Source organism: Bison bison, unplaced genomic scaffold (genome assembly GCF_000754665.1).
Source record: "Bison bison bison isolate TAMUID 2011002044 unplaced genomic scaffold, Bison_UMD1.0 scf7180017864242, whole genome shotgun sequence".
NCBI lineage: Eukaryota > Metazoa > Chordata > Mammalia > Artiodactyla > Bovidae > Bison > Bison bison.
Genome location: NW_011494814.1, coordinates 1,439,478 through 1,455,726, shown reverse-complemented (window position 1 = coordinate 1,455,726; position 16,249 = coordinate 1,439,478). Strand labels below are relative to the sequence as shown.

The 16,249-nt window shown below is 40.4% G+C and overlaps 1 protein-coding gene across 4 annotated transcripts in view; it reads left to right on the top strand.

The window, feature by feature from the left end:
* The window catches only part of AKAP6 (A kinase (PRKA) anchor protein 6), a 499,693-nt gene that overhangs the window by 146,605 nt on the left and 336,839 nt on the right, over positions 1–16,249 (top strand). The gene's annotated exons all lie outside the window — the stretch shown is intronic.

Genomic DNA, 16,249 nt, shown 5'->3' with positions numbered 1-16,249 from the left:
GCTCAGTCATGCCCGACCCTCAGCGACCCCATGGACTGCAGCCTTCCAGGCTCCTCTGTCCATGGGATTTTCCAGGCAAGAACACTGGAGTGGGGTGCCATTGCCTTCTCCATATATATATATATATATATATATATATATAAAACTTGAGGAAATATGGACATTTTATAATGTTTTGAAATTAATTTTTAGGAATGAAATAATGGTGTCACATTTCTGTTAACAATAGGAGTCCTTGTCTTAAAGCAATGAGATAGGAACCCCAGCAATAACACTGAGAACCTAGGAAGATATGTGATTTTTCTATTCAGTCAGTAATATGAGAGGAACCCCGGTACCTTGAAAAAGTAGGCACCTCATTAATATTTACAGATGATGAATATTTACAGAAGAGGAAATGAAATGACATACTCAGAAGAGCAATCTCAGATATGCAGATGATACCATTCTAATGGCAGAAAGCGAAGAGGAACTAAAGAGCCTCTTGATGAAGGTGAAAGAGGAGAGTGAAAAAGCTGGCTTAAAACTCAACATTCAAAAAACTAAGATCATGGCATCTAGTCCCATCACTTCATGGCAAATAGATGAGGAAAAAGTGGAAAAAGTGACAAATTTTATTTTCTTGGGCTCCAAAAATCACTGTGGATGATGACTGTAGGCGTGAAATTAAAAGACGCTTGCTCCATGGAAGAAAAGCTATGACCAACCTAGACAGCGTATTAAAAAGCAGAGACATCACTTTGCCCACAGAAGTCCATAGAGTCAAAGCTATGGTTTTTCCAGTAGTCAAATATGGATGTGAGAATTGGACTATAAAGAAGGCTAAGCACCGAAGAATTGGTGTTTTAGAATTGTGGTGCTGGGACTCTTGAGAGTCCCTTGGACAGAGAGAGATCAAACCAGTCAATCCTTAAGGAAATCAACCCTGAATATTCATTGGAAGGACTGGTGCTGAAGCTGAAGCTCCAGTACTTTGGCCAGCTGACGCAAAGTGCCGGCTCATTGGAAAAGACCCTGATGCTGGGAAACATTGAAGGTAGGAGGAAAAGGGGTCAACAGTGAATGGAATGTTTGGATGGCATCACTGACTCAATGGACATGAGTTTGAGCAAACTCCAGGAGATGGGGAAGGACAGGGAAGCCTGGCTTGCTGCAGTCCATGGGGTCAACAAAGAGTTGGACATGACTGAACGACTGAATAATGAACAACTCAGAAGAGCTAGTTTCATGACAGAAATATTCCTTACTCAGTGCCTTCTGAGGGGTTAGACTCAGTTTTCATTCCTGTCTGCCATGCTTTCTGTATCCAGGAAATGAATATCAGAGCCTTTGTCAGACAATGTTTTGCACTTTCATGGACTGAAGGTCAGCCTACCTCATGAGTGTAGCACAGAAACAGTAGATTGAGAGTTCCCTGAAGCTAGGGACTTTGCTGGTTTAAGTTTATATCTCTGCGCTTAAGCAGCCTGTAATTGCAGGTTGCTGTAGGGTGTCCTCTCTTGCTCAGATCAGGGTCTCCTCTGGGTCACGCACCGGTGCTGCCACGACTAAAGGCAAAGCTGCCGAACAGGGCTTGTGTTTCTGGTGTGTTCTGTTGCCCTCCCTCCTCCCGTCTTGGTTGCTTTGTTCTCTCTTCATGGTACTCCACACCCTCCTGTTGTTTTCCTCTGATCAAAGCCCCCCCACCGACGTACAACCACAACGCCCTCCAGAGACTCGCTAATTCCCAAGTGTCCTGCTTTCTGATCAGGCCTTCCCTATGCCCTAACAGTCCTAAACCGTTTTCATCTGCATCTTTATTTCTATGATACTGATCTGAGATAGAGCAGTTGTTTAAAAGGACTTGTGATTAAGGTGTGAATGATAGGTAGATTTAGTTCAAATTAATCTCTGCTTAGTGGAATGTGGAAAACAGATTGTCCGAAACTCTGTGGTGCCGCTACGTGAAGAGGTGTTAGTTAAGCATTCTACTAGAAAATGTGCTGATCTTTCCTCTGCTTTGTCACTCCTTCCTGACTCATGGGGTTTACCGTGAGAACTGATGCAACACTGGGGAAGTACTTTCCTGTACAAGAGCTCATGCCACGAGACCTAGTGCCAGGAAATAATTTGTACGCATTGTTTGGTAAAGTTCATCAAACTTGCTTTGAAGCAGGCCTGTGAAACTAATACAGGAAATCAATAGAGGGTTTTGTATTGCTCTTAAAGGTCTCTAAGGGAATAGATTTTCACAACTTTGTATGCCAGTGTATCACAGACTTTGTGACCATTAAGATTCTCTCATGTAATTTAAGAACAATGAAAAAATATATGCCTACAAATGTTCACACATTTTAAATAACTGTTGGGTCTGTGACATATCAAAGTATCAGTAGCTTCCTATAGTGTTTCCAAGAAATAGAAAACTTCTGAAACATGGCCAGTAATCTGTGTAATAAACTGAAGATTAGTTTTGAACTGGATCTGTGAGAAAACAAGCAAGATACGATGATGAATTAAATCACTAAGAATTGAATCCTGGCAGGGGAAGGGAGTTGCTATCCATCTATAGTTTACTTGTATTGTAGCACCACCTAGTGTTCACACAGATGCCAGTTAGCTACAGTTTTTCTTGCCTCACTGTTCAACAGAAACACATTCCTAAAGCATATACTCTTGGTCTGTCAGCCAAGAAACGCTGCTCAAACATGTCTGTAAGTTATGAAATACAGATGACATTATATGTTTCTGAAATGAAGGATTATGCTTTCAGTTACTTCATTATCGGGATGGACATGTTCATTGACGTGCATATGTGACATTTTAACTCTTTTAAGCTTAATATTTATCTTTTTACTTGCTAAGAAAATAGCCTGTAGATGTTGGGAAATTACTGGTTTGCTTTAACCTCAGTTGCTCTTTCAAGAGCAAAGCTTTAAATGGTGAAACGTCAATTCCTGCAAATATATTGATACCATGTTAGGCCAGGATTAGTACTTACGCAGCACCACACCCTTCCTGTTACTCCTGACAGAATCTTCACTGCTAAAGAAACTACAGAACATCAGCTAGAGTACTGGTGTTTAGAGCTTTGAGACCCAAAGTGTGGTCTGGACTGGAAGCTTAGGCCACACCTGGGAACCTGCGAGGCCTGCAGAGTCTCTCCTCCTGCCCAGACTTACTGAACCTGCAGCTTGACGAGATCCCAAGGTGACCTGTATGCACTTGAACAATGGAGAAGCACAGTCTGAGAGACACAACTCCCACCCATACTACTACCCCCCACCGCACTGTGAAAGATTGACCCTCAATCAAACCAGAACTAAGGACTTTTCATTGTAATTTTGGATTTATTATACAGTATTTTACTTTTGGATAAAGCTACATGATTTTCTTCTATTCTGACTCATGACTTATTCCGTATAAACTGTATCATTGATGGTTGTGGGACTCACATCGGCAACTGAACAAAGAAGGCATGGTTCTTTCCTACTGAATTCATCAGCTTCGTCTCTCAAGAAACATAATTAGGGAGCCACTCAAAGCAACTGAGAGGAAAATTGCCAGCTCTGAAACTGTAGGGTATGCAGACGCCAACAAAATACCTAAGTTTGCTGTGATAGAGAGACTCATAGTTTGAACAGACAGTAGTAGGTGAGGCTTAAATAATTCCTGATTATTGAGGTAGAAAGAAACACTTAGAGATTGCATTATTAAAGTTGAAAAGTTTAAAGGTTGAGTTTTTTTCTTAAGCCTTAATTTTATCTTAGCTATCTCTTTATTAATACACCTAGTAAATATAGTGCAAAAATAAGATAACTTTTTTGGTTAATGTTCAGTTATCTCAAGTTTAACAAATTAACATCATTCACAAATTTGGTTAAGTTTCCTAAAGCATTTTAACCTAATAATCTCAAACACCTTAGATGAATAATACCATAGACTTCGAAGCCTAACTAAACCAATCTTTCTTTGCACTTAGACAAGTTAAAAAATGTAATAAACCAAACTCATAACCGTAATAGATTCTTTTATATTAAAAAATTAATCAAAATTTAATAAAATCACAGTAAGTGTGAAACATTTCAAATTAAAACTTCAAAGCAATATTATATTTCAGACTCCTTAAAAGATTTTAAAACTTTAAATAATAAATACACATTATCTCTATAATTACAAAACTTAGTACTAAATCTAGCACAAAGTACCATGCCTTATGTTATCATCTCTATACTTATTTCTACATTTCATATTTCCTAGTCACACAAATAAAGGAAGCAGAAGTTATTTGATCCGTGAGCAGTCCTTTAGTCCAGTTACAGGCAGGTATAGTGAAGTAACACATTGTGTTCCAGAATCCAAACCTTGGGACTGTTTTTGGAACAGTCCGTATATTATGAATCCTCTCATATATAGTTTAAATGTTTAAATCTTCGCTGCCAGGGGTGCAATCCAAGTCTATGGCCATCAGCTGGGATTTAGTTTCACTACCCAGTGCCTCACCTTTTCCTGAGGTGTAGTCTACCTTTATTCAAGTTTTATTGTAAACTCTTTGAACATTCTTTTCCCCTGTTGGAGTAGATAGAATTGTGTACCCCCTACCAGGGCTGCAGCTAACATCTTCATTGCACAGTTAACTTTAACTGAAACCTGCACCCCCATCCAGGACAGAAACTGTCTTTATAGTTTCTTATCTGTTTCATCTACCTCCACTTTACCATCATCTGTTGACGTTGCCCCCTGACTGGAGTTTGGACAAGATTAAGAACACTGCCTTGTGCCACTGCGTAAGCACGTGTATCATGCATTCTGAGCTATTGACTTTTGTGCTGGCACGATTATTGTGAATAAACCAAGAAAAACAGTCCTTGTGAGGTTTCTTTGAGACTTCAATATGTAGAAGCTAAGTGGCTTGTTCCTTCAAAGAAATCAGAGGTTTGAGAATGTATTGATAATTGTCCTTGTAGGTTGCATTCTCGAGGACGCACATTCTGAGGCTCTGAGATTTGTATATTGCAGGCTTATTGGAATGAACCATCTGAGAGATGTGAGCGACATCATCCTAGCAGAGGGAGGAGTTGACCACTGTGCTGCAGTAGAGGCCTTAGTCATTCCTATGGGGAACTCCATAGAGTTGCGCCCACTCCTTCCTTGCCAGGCTTTCTACCTCCTCCCACTGGGCAGACATTGGATGTGGAGTGCTCCCAGGGAAGGATGTGACCTTGGGTGGGGCAGCTGAGGGCAAGCCCCAGAGAAGGTCTCAGATGGGAGCAGTAAGCAGCCAACACTCCTGGCAGCTGGGGGAATAAGTGCCTTAGGCAGAATAGTGGGGGACTATAAATGTTCTTAAAACTTTTCTGTATTGTTGTTATTATTATTATTAAAGGGCTTGACCCAGAAAAGATCATGGTACTTAATTCTAAGAGCACCAATGTAACAGGAGACTGATCTCTGTAATGCGAATGAAAATACCTCTCTTTGCTGAGAGGCATTGTGCAGAACTCATGAAAACATGGCAGTGATGTTGGCAGGGAGATGGCAATGAAGTTCTCTGAACCAACTGTCTCCTGCAGCTGTGAAAAGACACAGCCTGGCTGCCAACTGTTAGGCTCATTGTGCTTTGGCTGCATTTAGTTCCCTCTTATGTCAACTTGCAATTCTGTGTTGAAGAAAATTGGTCTGGTCTGCCACCATCTCCATCTCTTAGCAACTGAGAGAGATTGAAACAACAGCTGGGTAATTTGATACTGGGAACTTAAAGGTTGTGAAATGGAACATAATGGCTTGTTTGTATTAAATGAAAAAAAGAGAGAAAATGATGTAACTCTAATGCTTAGAAATGTTTGGAATGCCACATGGATTACAAAGAGAGGAAAATCTAGTTTAAACTGGTTGGACTCTTCCTCTCTCAGAATGATTAAAGTTGAGTCCAGAAGTGCTCTCAAACACCCATATTTGCCTAAATATAAATTCCTGTGGAATGTTGGAATTGCAATGTGAAAAAAAGTTTCCGTGTTCTGTATTTATTTTCCGTAAGATTGACCTACTGCTTTCTTTATCACACATTTTAAAATACTCTTTTCAATAAAACATAGATGACAGTTTAGCTTTTGGTGGGCAGTGGGAGAGGGTCCAGAGGTGGAGACAGGAGATAGTGAGGGGTGGTCCTCAGAGGCAGTGATTCACTGGAAGCCTGTTTTATAGGCTGCTCACACCATCTCCAGGGTACACGCACCAAAGGTGATAATGGAATTGTGAGTTTGAAAACTAAGAAATGAAAAGCCAAGTGCAATTGTTGACAAAAGGTTGTTTTCCCTCTTCCCTGGGGCCAGTAAAGAGATCATCTGGCTTTCAAATTAAGAAAGCCAGAAAATACAGTGTTTGCTCTCAGAATAAGTCAAATGTCATACTTAATGAAAATTCCAAAGCAGAAAGAGAGAAAGCAAGGGAGTTGGGGAAGAAGAGACTGAAATGCCTAATTAATGGAGTGAGCTGCTTGCTGCTTAACCTGTAGGTTCATAATTCAAGCATTTTGCCATTGTTTAATAAACATGCCTGAACAAGGTTCATTGAAGGGGCATGGGATATAGGGGAGGGGACTGAAAATCTAGTGCTTTACATGGTAGGAAACTGCCTGGTCATGTTTCTTAGGATAACTTGTTCACCTGCTGCATATGCAGCTTTCATCCCAGCGCAGGGGGCAGAAAGCCATTGTTTTCTTTGCTTGGCTAGTGGTTTACTTCCTTGTCACCTTCTCATACAATTGGGTCATAGGTCTGCTGCTGTTAGCAACACATTGTCTTTTCATCAATACTGAAAGAATTTAATTCCTTCCCTGTGAAGTGGTTCCAATTCCTCAGCAAGAGTTTGGCTTTGTGATACGACAACTTTGAAGAAATGAAGTAAAGATTCACTGGGAAACAGCCCTTCTTCTTATCCATCCACTTCCTTACCTCCTAGTTCTTCCAAGACCACATCCATCCAATTTACAACAAATGAAGTGGAACCATATAAAATTGCTCTTTTTGTAGGTCAAAGGCAGTTTAAATGTAGGTAATTTCACGTGGTTCAGCTTCTACTATACAAACGAGTTGTCTGGTTTAAAAAAAAAGAAAAGAAAGAGTGACTATGAATGTTATCCTTAGAATTCTTGGAAGAGAAAAAAAAAAAAAAGACTTCAAGGTAAACAAACGGACAGATAAACTTATTTGTAACCAAACTCAATTCCAGATGGGGCTGGCTTTTAGTTCACAAACAGAAAAGAAATAGGGATTGCAGCTTGCAGGGAACTATTGCTTCTCCCTGAGGGAGATGAGGATTGACCTTCTCTACATGGGGTATGTTTCCAGTCTACTTGATCTTTCATTTAGCTTAAAAATTCAGTTTGGTGTTTGCACTTCCCTCATTTTCCAAAATTTGTTCTGATTCCACATCTCTGTCAAACATTTCTGTATATTTGTTTATTCCTCTTTGATTTGAAAGATAGGAAGTATATTGATTTTTTTCAGGTGAAAACTAACTTTCCATTCATTTGGGAAGAACTTGTGCATCACTTCCACAGCTCTAGAGTATTTGTGCTCAATTTTGTATTTTTATTTGAGACACAGGAAGTGTATTTGTTTAAATTTTCTCTCTGAAAATAAACCCAGAGCTGCAGCCTGATGAGCATTATACAAAGGATAAGAAATCTCAGTGTAGTATTCTTTTATACTTTACTTTTAATGATTCATAAATGTATAATAATCATAGTGAACTTTTATTCAGCACTGCTATAGGCATAATAAGGTACTGTGCATGTACTATCACATTTAATCCTCATCCTATGACTTGTATCTAGTCCTGTCTTAATGAATGAGGGAACGGAGTCACAAAGGTTAAGCTTCTCTCCCAAGGAATCAAAGTTGTTAATAGCAATGCTAAGACTGACTTTCAGACTATCTCCAGACCTACTCTCTTAATTTACTATACCATTCTGCTATCACACTGACTGTACCTGATTCCGATCCAACCCTTGCCACCACCACGCCCCCCACCCCCCCACCAATTAATCGTTTTCCTTGAATGTTTTTCATGTTGGTTTGTATTTTGAAGGTGCCATTTGGGCAAGGTGTCTTGAAGGAGTGATGGTGGGTACATATTGACTGTTCTGTGAGGAGCAAAGCTTCAAAAGGAGCATGTTGATGAATCTCCTCAGTGTGGAGATCCAAGCAAAGCCAACTTCTGTTTGCAGCACTAGCATACAAACAGTTTCTCACCTTAATCCTTGCATCTTAATCTGTGAGTCAAGTCTGCAACCAGAAATCATTTTCAGCTCTTTCAACTAGCCATAAAAATGTTTTAATACTGTGTTAAACTATATAATATTGCAATTAAAACTTCTTATCCTCACCCATTGGAGGGCAGACAGAAGCAAGAACTACAATCCCATAGCCGCCAAAATGAAAACCACAATCACGGAAAGCTTAGCAAAATAATCACATGGATCACTGCCTTGTGTACCACAATGAAGCTGTGAGGCATGCCATGCAGGGTCACCCAAGATGGACGGGTAATGGTGGAGAGTTCTGACAAAACGTGGTCCACTGGAGGAGGGAGTGCAAACCACTCCTGTATCATTGCCTCAAGAACCCCATGAACAGTATGAAAAGGCAAGAAGATGTGACACTGGAAAATGAGCCCCTTAGGTAGTTAGGTGTCCAATATGCTACTGGAGAAGAGGGGAGCAATAGCTTCAGAAAGAATGAAGAGGCCGGGCCAAAGTGAAAACCATGCTTAGCTGTAGATGCATCTGGTGGTGAAAGTAAAGTCTGATGCTGTCGAGAACAATATTGCATAGGAACCTGGAATGTTAGGGCCATGGATCAAGGGAAATTGGACGCAGTCAAGCCGGAGATGGCAAGGGTGAACGTTGACATTTTAGGAATCAGTGAACTAAAATGGATGGAAATGGGCAAATTTAATTCAGATGACCACTATATCTACTACTGTGGGAAAGAATCTCTTAGAAGAAATGGAGTAGCCTGCATAGTCAGCAAGAGTCCAAAATTCAGTACTTGGGTGCAGCCTCAAAAACAACAGAATGATCTCAGTTCATTTCCAAGGAAAACATTCAACATCACAGTAATCCAAGTCTGTGTCCCAGCTGCTGATGCCAAAGAAGCTGAATGAAGACCTACAAGAACTTCTAGAACTAACACACAAAAAAGATATCCTTTTCATTATAGGGGATTGGAATGCAAAAGTAATAAGTCAAGAGATACCTGAGGTAACAGTCAAGTTTGACCTTGGAGTACAAAATGAAGCAGGGCAAAAGCTAACAGAATTTGCCAAGAGAACACAGTGGTCATAAAACATCTTCTTCCAACAACACAAGAGACCACTCTACACATGGACATCACCAGATGGTCGATACCCAAATCAGATTGATTATATTTTTTTGCAGCTGAAGATGGAGCTCTATACAGTCAGCAAAAACAAGACCAGGAGCTGACTGTGGCTCAGATCATCAGCTCCTTATTGTAAAATTTAGGCTTAAATTGAAGAAAGTAGGGAAAACCACCAGACCATTCAGATATGATCTAAATCAAATCCCTTATGATTATATAGTAGAGGTGACAAATAGATTCAAAGGATTAGATCTGGTAGACAGAATGCCTAAAAATCTATGGCTGGAGGTTCGTAACATTGTATAGGAGGCAGTGACCAAAACCATCCCCAAGAAAAAGAAATTCAAGAAGGCAAAGTGGTTGTCTGAGAAGGCCTTACAAATAGATGAGAAAAGAAGAGGAGTGAAAGGCAAAGGAGAAAGAGAAAGATGTAGAAAACTGAATATAGAGTTCCAGAGAATAGCATGGAGAGGTAAGAAAGCCTTCTTAAGTGAACAATGCAAAGAAATAGAGGAAAACAACAGAAGAAAAGGAAAAAAAAAAAAAACAGAATGGTAAAGACTAGAGATCAGTTCAAGAAAATAGGAGATACCAAGGAAACATTTCATGCAAAGATGAGCACAATAAAGGACAGAAACAGGAAGGACCTAACAGAAGTAGTAGAGATTAAGAAGAGGTGGCAAGAATACACAAAAGGTCTTAATGACTTGGATAACCATGATGGTGTGGTTACTCACCTAGAGCCAGGTATCCTGGAGTGTGAAGTCAAGTGGGTATCAGGAAGCATTACAACTAACAAAGTTAGTGGAGGTGATGGAATTCCAGCTGAGCTACTTAAAATCCTGAGATGATGCTGTTAAAGTGCTGCACTCAATATATCAGCAAATTTGGCGTACTCAACAGTGACCACAGAACTGGAAAAGTTTCATTTTCATTCCAATACCAAAGAAAGGCAGTTCCAAAGAATGTTCAAACTATGGTATGATTGTGCTCATTTCACATGCTAGGAAGGTAATGCTTAAAATCCTTCAAGCTAGGTTTCAGTAATACACAAATCGAGAACTTCCAGATGTACAAGCTGGATTAGAAAAGGCAGAGGAACCAGAGACCAAATTGCCAACATCTTTTGGATAATAGAAAAAGCAAGAGAATTCCAGGAAGACATCTACTTCTGTTTCATTGACTATGCTAAAGCCTTTGATTATGTGGATCACAACAAACATGGAAAATTCTTAATGAGATGAGAATACCAGACCACTTTACCTGTTTTCTGAAAAACCTGTATGCAAATCAAGAAGCAACAATTAGACCCGGACATGGACCAATGGTCTGGTTCAAAATTGAGAAAGGAGTATGTCGTCATGCTTATTTAATTTCTGTGCAGAGTACATCATGCAGAATGCTAGGCTGGATGAATCACAGGCTGGCATCAAGATTTCTGGGAGAAATATCAACTGCAGAAATGCAGATGATAACATTCTAATGGCAGAAAGTGAAGAGGAACTAAAGACCCTCTTTATAAGGATGAAAGATGAGAGTGCAAAAGCTTTCTTAAAACTCAACTTTCAAAAAAACAAGATCATGACATCCAGTCCCATTACTTCATGGCAAATAAGTGGGGAAATAGCGGAAACAGTGACAGAGTTTATTTTCTTGGTCTCCAAAATCACTGTGGACAGTGACTGCAGCCATGAAATTGAAAGATGATTGTTCCTTGGAAGAAAAGCTATGACAAACCTAGACAGCATATTAAAATCAGAGACATCACTTTGCCAACAAAGGTCCATCTAGTCAAAGCTATGATTTTTCCAGTAGTCATGTATGGATGTGAGAGTTGGACCATAAAGAAGGCTGGCTGAGCATAGAAGAATTGATGCCCTAGAACTGTGGTGCTAAAGAAGACTCTTGAGAGTTCCTTGGACAAAGTGAAAGTCGCTCTGTCATGTCCGACTCTTTGCGACCCCATGCACTATACAGCCTATGGAATTCTCCAGGCCAGAATACTGGAGTGGGTAGCCTTTCCCTTCTCCAGGGGATCTTCCAAACGCAGGTCTCCCTCATTGCAGGCGGGTTCTTTTCCAGCTAAGCCACAAAGGAAGCCCTACAGCAAGGAGATCAAATCAGTCAATCCTAAAGGAAATCAACCCTGAGTATTCAGTGTAAGGATTGGTGCTGAATCTGAAGCTCCAATATTTTGGTGACCTGATGGGAAGAATTAACTCATTGGAAAAGACCTTGATACTAGGAGAGATTGAAGGCAGGAGGAGAAGGGGAGGACAGAGGATGAGATGGTTGGATGGCATCATCAACTCAGTGGATATGAATTTGAACAAACTCCAGGAGATAGAGAAGGACAGGGAAGCCTGAAGTGCTGCATTCCATAGGGTTTCCAAGTTTTGGACATGATTTAGTGACTGAACAACAACAGTTTTGTAATTATTATCTAGTTTGTGCCTTTAAATTGTGCTATTTCTATGCTGAAATGAAAGTTCAATATATTCTTAAACATACCTATATTTATATTCTGGCATCTTACAATGTATTTATCAATTCAACAAATACTTATTGAGAGCCTACCATATGTCAGACATTCATCCTTGGCATAGCAATGACAAAACTGACAAAAATTCTGACCTCAAGCACTTAACATTCTTGCAGTGATTAGTTTTTTAAAGGGTTATCAACAGAAGGGGAGGGAAAGTGGGTGGGTCTATAGAAGTAGCTCCTTAGATTGGGTTGAGCGGCCTAGGGGAAAATCATGGGGCCTCCTTTTTTAAGAGCCCCAATGCCAACTCAGACTCTGTTCAGACTAGAGCAAACAGCAAAATAGGGGCTGGAAAAGGTTTCAGTTGAGCTTCCCTTAAGTAAATTACCTCAAAGATGCTTTGTATTAAGATACTTGAATAGAAGTCTAAGTCTCCTACAGGATTTTAGCCTTCTTTCTCACACCTAGAATTGAATCTAGCTGTATTTTAATTGTGTAGATGAAGATTAAAGCTATTAGATGTTGGACCCCAAATTGAGGATCATTCTGAATCACAGAGTTAAAAATAATAGAGAAAAAAATTCCATAAGTAGAAGCAGATGAAAAAGGAAGTTGAGGGTCGGGTTCACAGTTCTCCCAAGGAGTGGCTTAGACTGGCTGGTTGAAGCTCAGCTCCAAGGCAACTTGGCTGCCATATGTGTGTGCGTGTCTGTGCTGACAAACTTACTTAGCGCCACAATTCAGACAAGTGTGTATCATAGACTTGCAAAAATGCCTTGTGGCAAATTTACTACTTTGGTTCCCAAACTCAATTTAGTCAGATCTTTTCAGTAACGAAGCATTTTTATTTATAGCGATCTTGCTACATATGAAAGACAATTTAGAGTGGTGGTTAAGGGAGTTGATTCCTGGAGCCCAACTGTCTGGGTACAAATTCCAGCCCCACCTCTTACACAGCTACAAAAGGAAGTTCACTGTGTCCCATTTTCCTTTTCTCTAAAAGGGTGATCATAATAATAGCATCTACTTCATAGGATTGTAATGAACATAAATTAAATAGTATCTGTGAAATGCTTAGAATGATGCCTGGCCATAATAAGTGCAATACAGATGTAGCTATTATGATGAGAGTCTTAGATTTGTCAGTCATTAGGCATTGCCTGGCTGGGGTTTAGCATCCACAGTGAATCTTTCGCATAACTGGACAGGACAGATCTAGTGGGCATCCAGTCCTAAATGCCAGAAGGAAACACTAAGAGCAAAAACATTTACTGAGCATTGCCATGTATGGAGTTTGGGGCTTTCATATTTAATGATTAAGAGCCAACATCAGTGAATGTTGATGCCAAGAAGCATCTCTCTCACACACACATGCACACACGCACACACACACGCACACACGCATGCACACACATGCACCTGAAAGCCAAGTTCCTCTGTGATTTTTATCAAATGTTACAAGAAGACATCACACTCAGGTCTGTGAAACAAAGGGATAGATGTTAGGGAGCTGAGGGTCCTTCTGCTAAACAGATGACTACAGAGTTAAGTAAGTGACTTGTGAGGAGGAAAATTCTTGACTGCAAATGGAGTCAAGATGTGAAGCAGCAGCAGTTAAGCTAATACACCATGATGACGAGGATTAAAGATGAACCGAATATCCTCAGAGGGAAAGCCAAACGAGACAGAAGACACATCAGAGGAGACCTCTGCCATCAGCAAACACAAAAATGTAGTTTGATATCAGAAAGAGATAATTAGCATGTGGAAACTAGATTTAGCCTGAAGTATATGTCTGCCCAAGGTGCAGGTCAGAAAAAGAAGGTTTATACCAGGTAGTTTTATGGGGAGAAACCAGGACACACAAACTCCACTGTGATGACTATGTATGAAGAAAGCTAATTATGACTCCTTCAGATGGGTATGAAGAAAGCTGGCTATGACTCCTTCAGATGGGAGATGGCTACCCAAGTGGAGGAAGAGCGAATAGTTGGATTAAGATAGAGAATGAAAGAGTGGCATGAGCAAGGCTTCTTGGTGTAATGGAATTCATCATTCACCATGAACTCCTGACTTCTGCTATATCGTCTTTGGTTCCGAATACAATTAGTATCCAGGAGGGAGGAGCTAGTCTCAAGTTAAAGTGTTGAGGAAAATACAGCGGGAGGAAGGAGGAGATAGGGCTCCCCACTCCTATTTCTTAGAGAATTTGACTTGTTAAAGGACCGCCAGGAACATGAAGAAAATACTTTCTGAGAAAGAAATGCCATTCAGTTTAGAAAGGAACATGTAGCTTATATCAGGGAAATAGCCCTTCCCACTTGGATTGATTTTGGGCATTGCATATGATTGCTTTTAAAAATCACTTCTATTATTTCCCCTTGACTATAACAATAGCACATATTCTTATATAAATGAGGAGAAAATAAAAATCACCTGTGGCCCACTAGACATACCCACAATAATCATTCTTGATGTATTTCCCTTTCCCAGTTTTTACTTACATGTGTACAAAAATTGGACTTCGACTCCGTCACAATTTTATATGTTTTTTTTTAATATGTTGTTTTTTTAACTTAATATTATATCCTGAACATTTTTGTACCATATCGACGTGGGGCGGGGCCCATATGTTTATGTTTTCTCACAACTCCTGTGCTCAGGGGTTTGTCGAGTCCTTTACCTTCTCCACGCTGGCACCATGATTGTTTAGTCCTTGTGAGGCCAGTCTGGGATTTGCAGGGTGTCTTGAGCTGTGAGAGGAAAAAAACAATCTTTTTGTAAATATGAGAGCATTGGACCTTGAAGTTGAGGGTTAGGTCTCTTAATATTCTTCCCTTGAAGAGCATGTTCTGACTAAATGTATATTCACATTTCAACAAATTCAAACAAATGATAGACAGCTGTTGGTTGAGAGAGAAATATTGGCTGCTGTGTCAGATATTTAAAAGAAAGCAGCAGCTGAACATAGCCCCAACTCAGAGAATGCTGGAGTCATATTTTAAGAGAAAAAAATTCACAACTGACCTGAATACGAAATTCTCCTGTGTGGGCTCTTGTATTAATAAATGGTCTGTATTAAGCCCTGAAGTCTTGTAATTGAAATAATAACACAATATGAAGAATCCAAGGGGCTCTCTTCTTAAATATTTGTACTCCATTCAGGGTCAAGGTGCCCATTCATAGGAGGTCATGCTTTTTGATGTTGGATTTCTTTCCATGATTTGTAGATATTTGTGTAAACTGACTCACATATCAGTCAGAAAGGAAGGAAGAAATGGTTTTGTGATTTATAAACCCATGTGGAGCCCAAATATTAAATAAATCTATTTTCATTTATTATTTGTTTGAATTTAGGTGTCACCGTGGTAGGCATGGTTTGGTAGGTAAAGCAGTGTGAGACGTGCTCTTAGAAGCCGGAGTTCACTACACTTTTACTCAATCAGCCCAGGTTTGATTCTTTGTATTCCCCCTCAGCCCCTACTCCATCTTCTCATGCCTGAAGAGTCCAGTGACCCAGGAAGGTATCTAGTTGGTTTTCTTGTTGCTTCAGCACACAGAAGATTAATTCATATTTACAAATTTATATATGGTAAAGATACTTTTCTGTGATTATGGTTTGTGTGTCTGCCCTCTGATGCCTCTCGCAACACCTACCATCTTACTTGGGTTTCTCTTACCTTGGACGTGGGGTATCTCTTCACGGCTGCTCCAGCAAAGCGCAGCCGCTGCTCCTTACCTTGGATGAGGGTTATCTCTTCACAGTTGCCCCTCCTGACCTTGAACGTGGAGTAGCTCTTCTCAGCCCTCCTGTGCCCGCGAAGCCATCGCTCCTTGGACTTGGGGTTGCTCCTCTTGGCCGCCGCCCCTGACCTCGGGCATGGGGTAGCTCCTCTCAGCCATTCCTGCGCCGTCACAGCCTGGCACTCTAGGCCACCACCCCTGACCTCCGACGTGGGGTAGCATCACTTCATGGGAAATAGATGGGGAAAGAGTGGAAACAGTGGCTGACTTTATTTTGGGGGGCTCCAAAATCACTGCACATGTTGACTGCAGCCATGAAATTAAAAGAAGCTTACTCCTTGGAAGGAAAGTTATGACCAACCTAGATAGCATATTCAAAAGCAGAGACATTACTTTGCCAACAAAGGTCTGTCTAGTCAAGGCTATGGTTTTTCCTGTGGTCATGTACGGATGTGAGAGTTAGACTATGAAGAAAGCTGAGCGGCGAAAAATTGATGCTTTTGAACTGTGGTGTTGGAGAAGACTCTTGAGAGTCCCTTGGACTGCAAGGAGATCCAACCAGTCCATTCTAAAGGAGATTGGTCCTGGGTGTTCTTTGGAAGGACTTATGCTAAAGCTGAAACTCCAGTACTTTGGCTACCTCATGCGAAGAGTT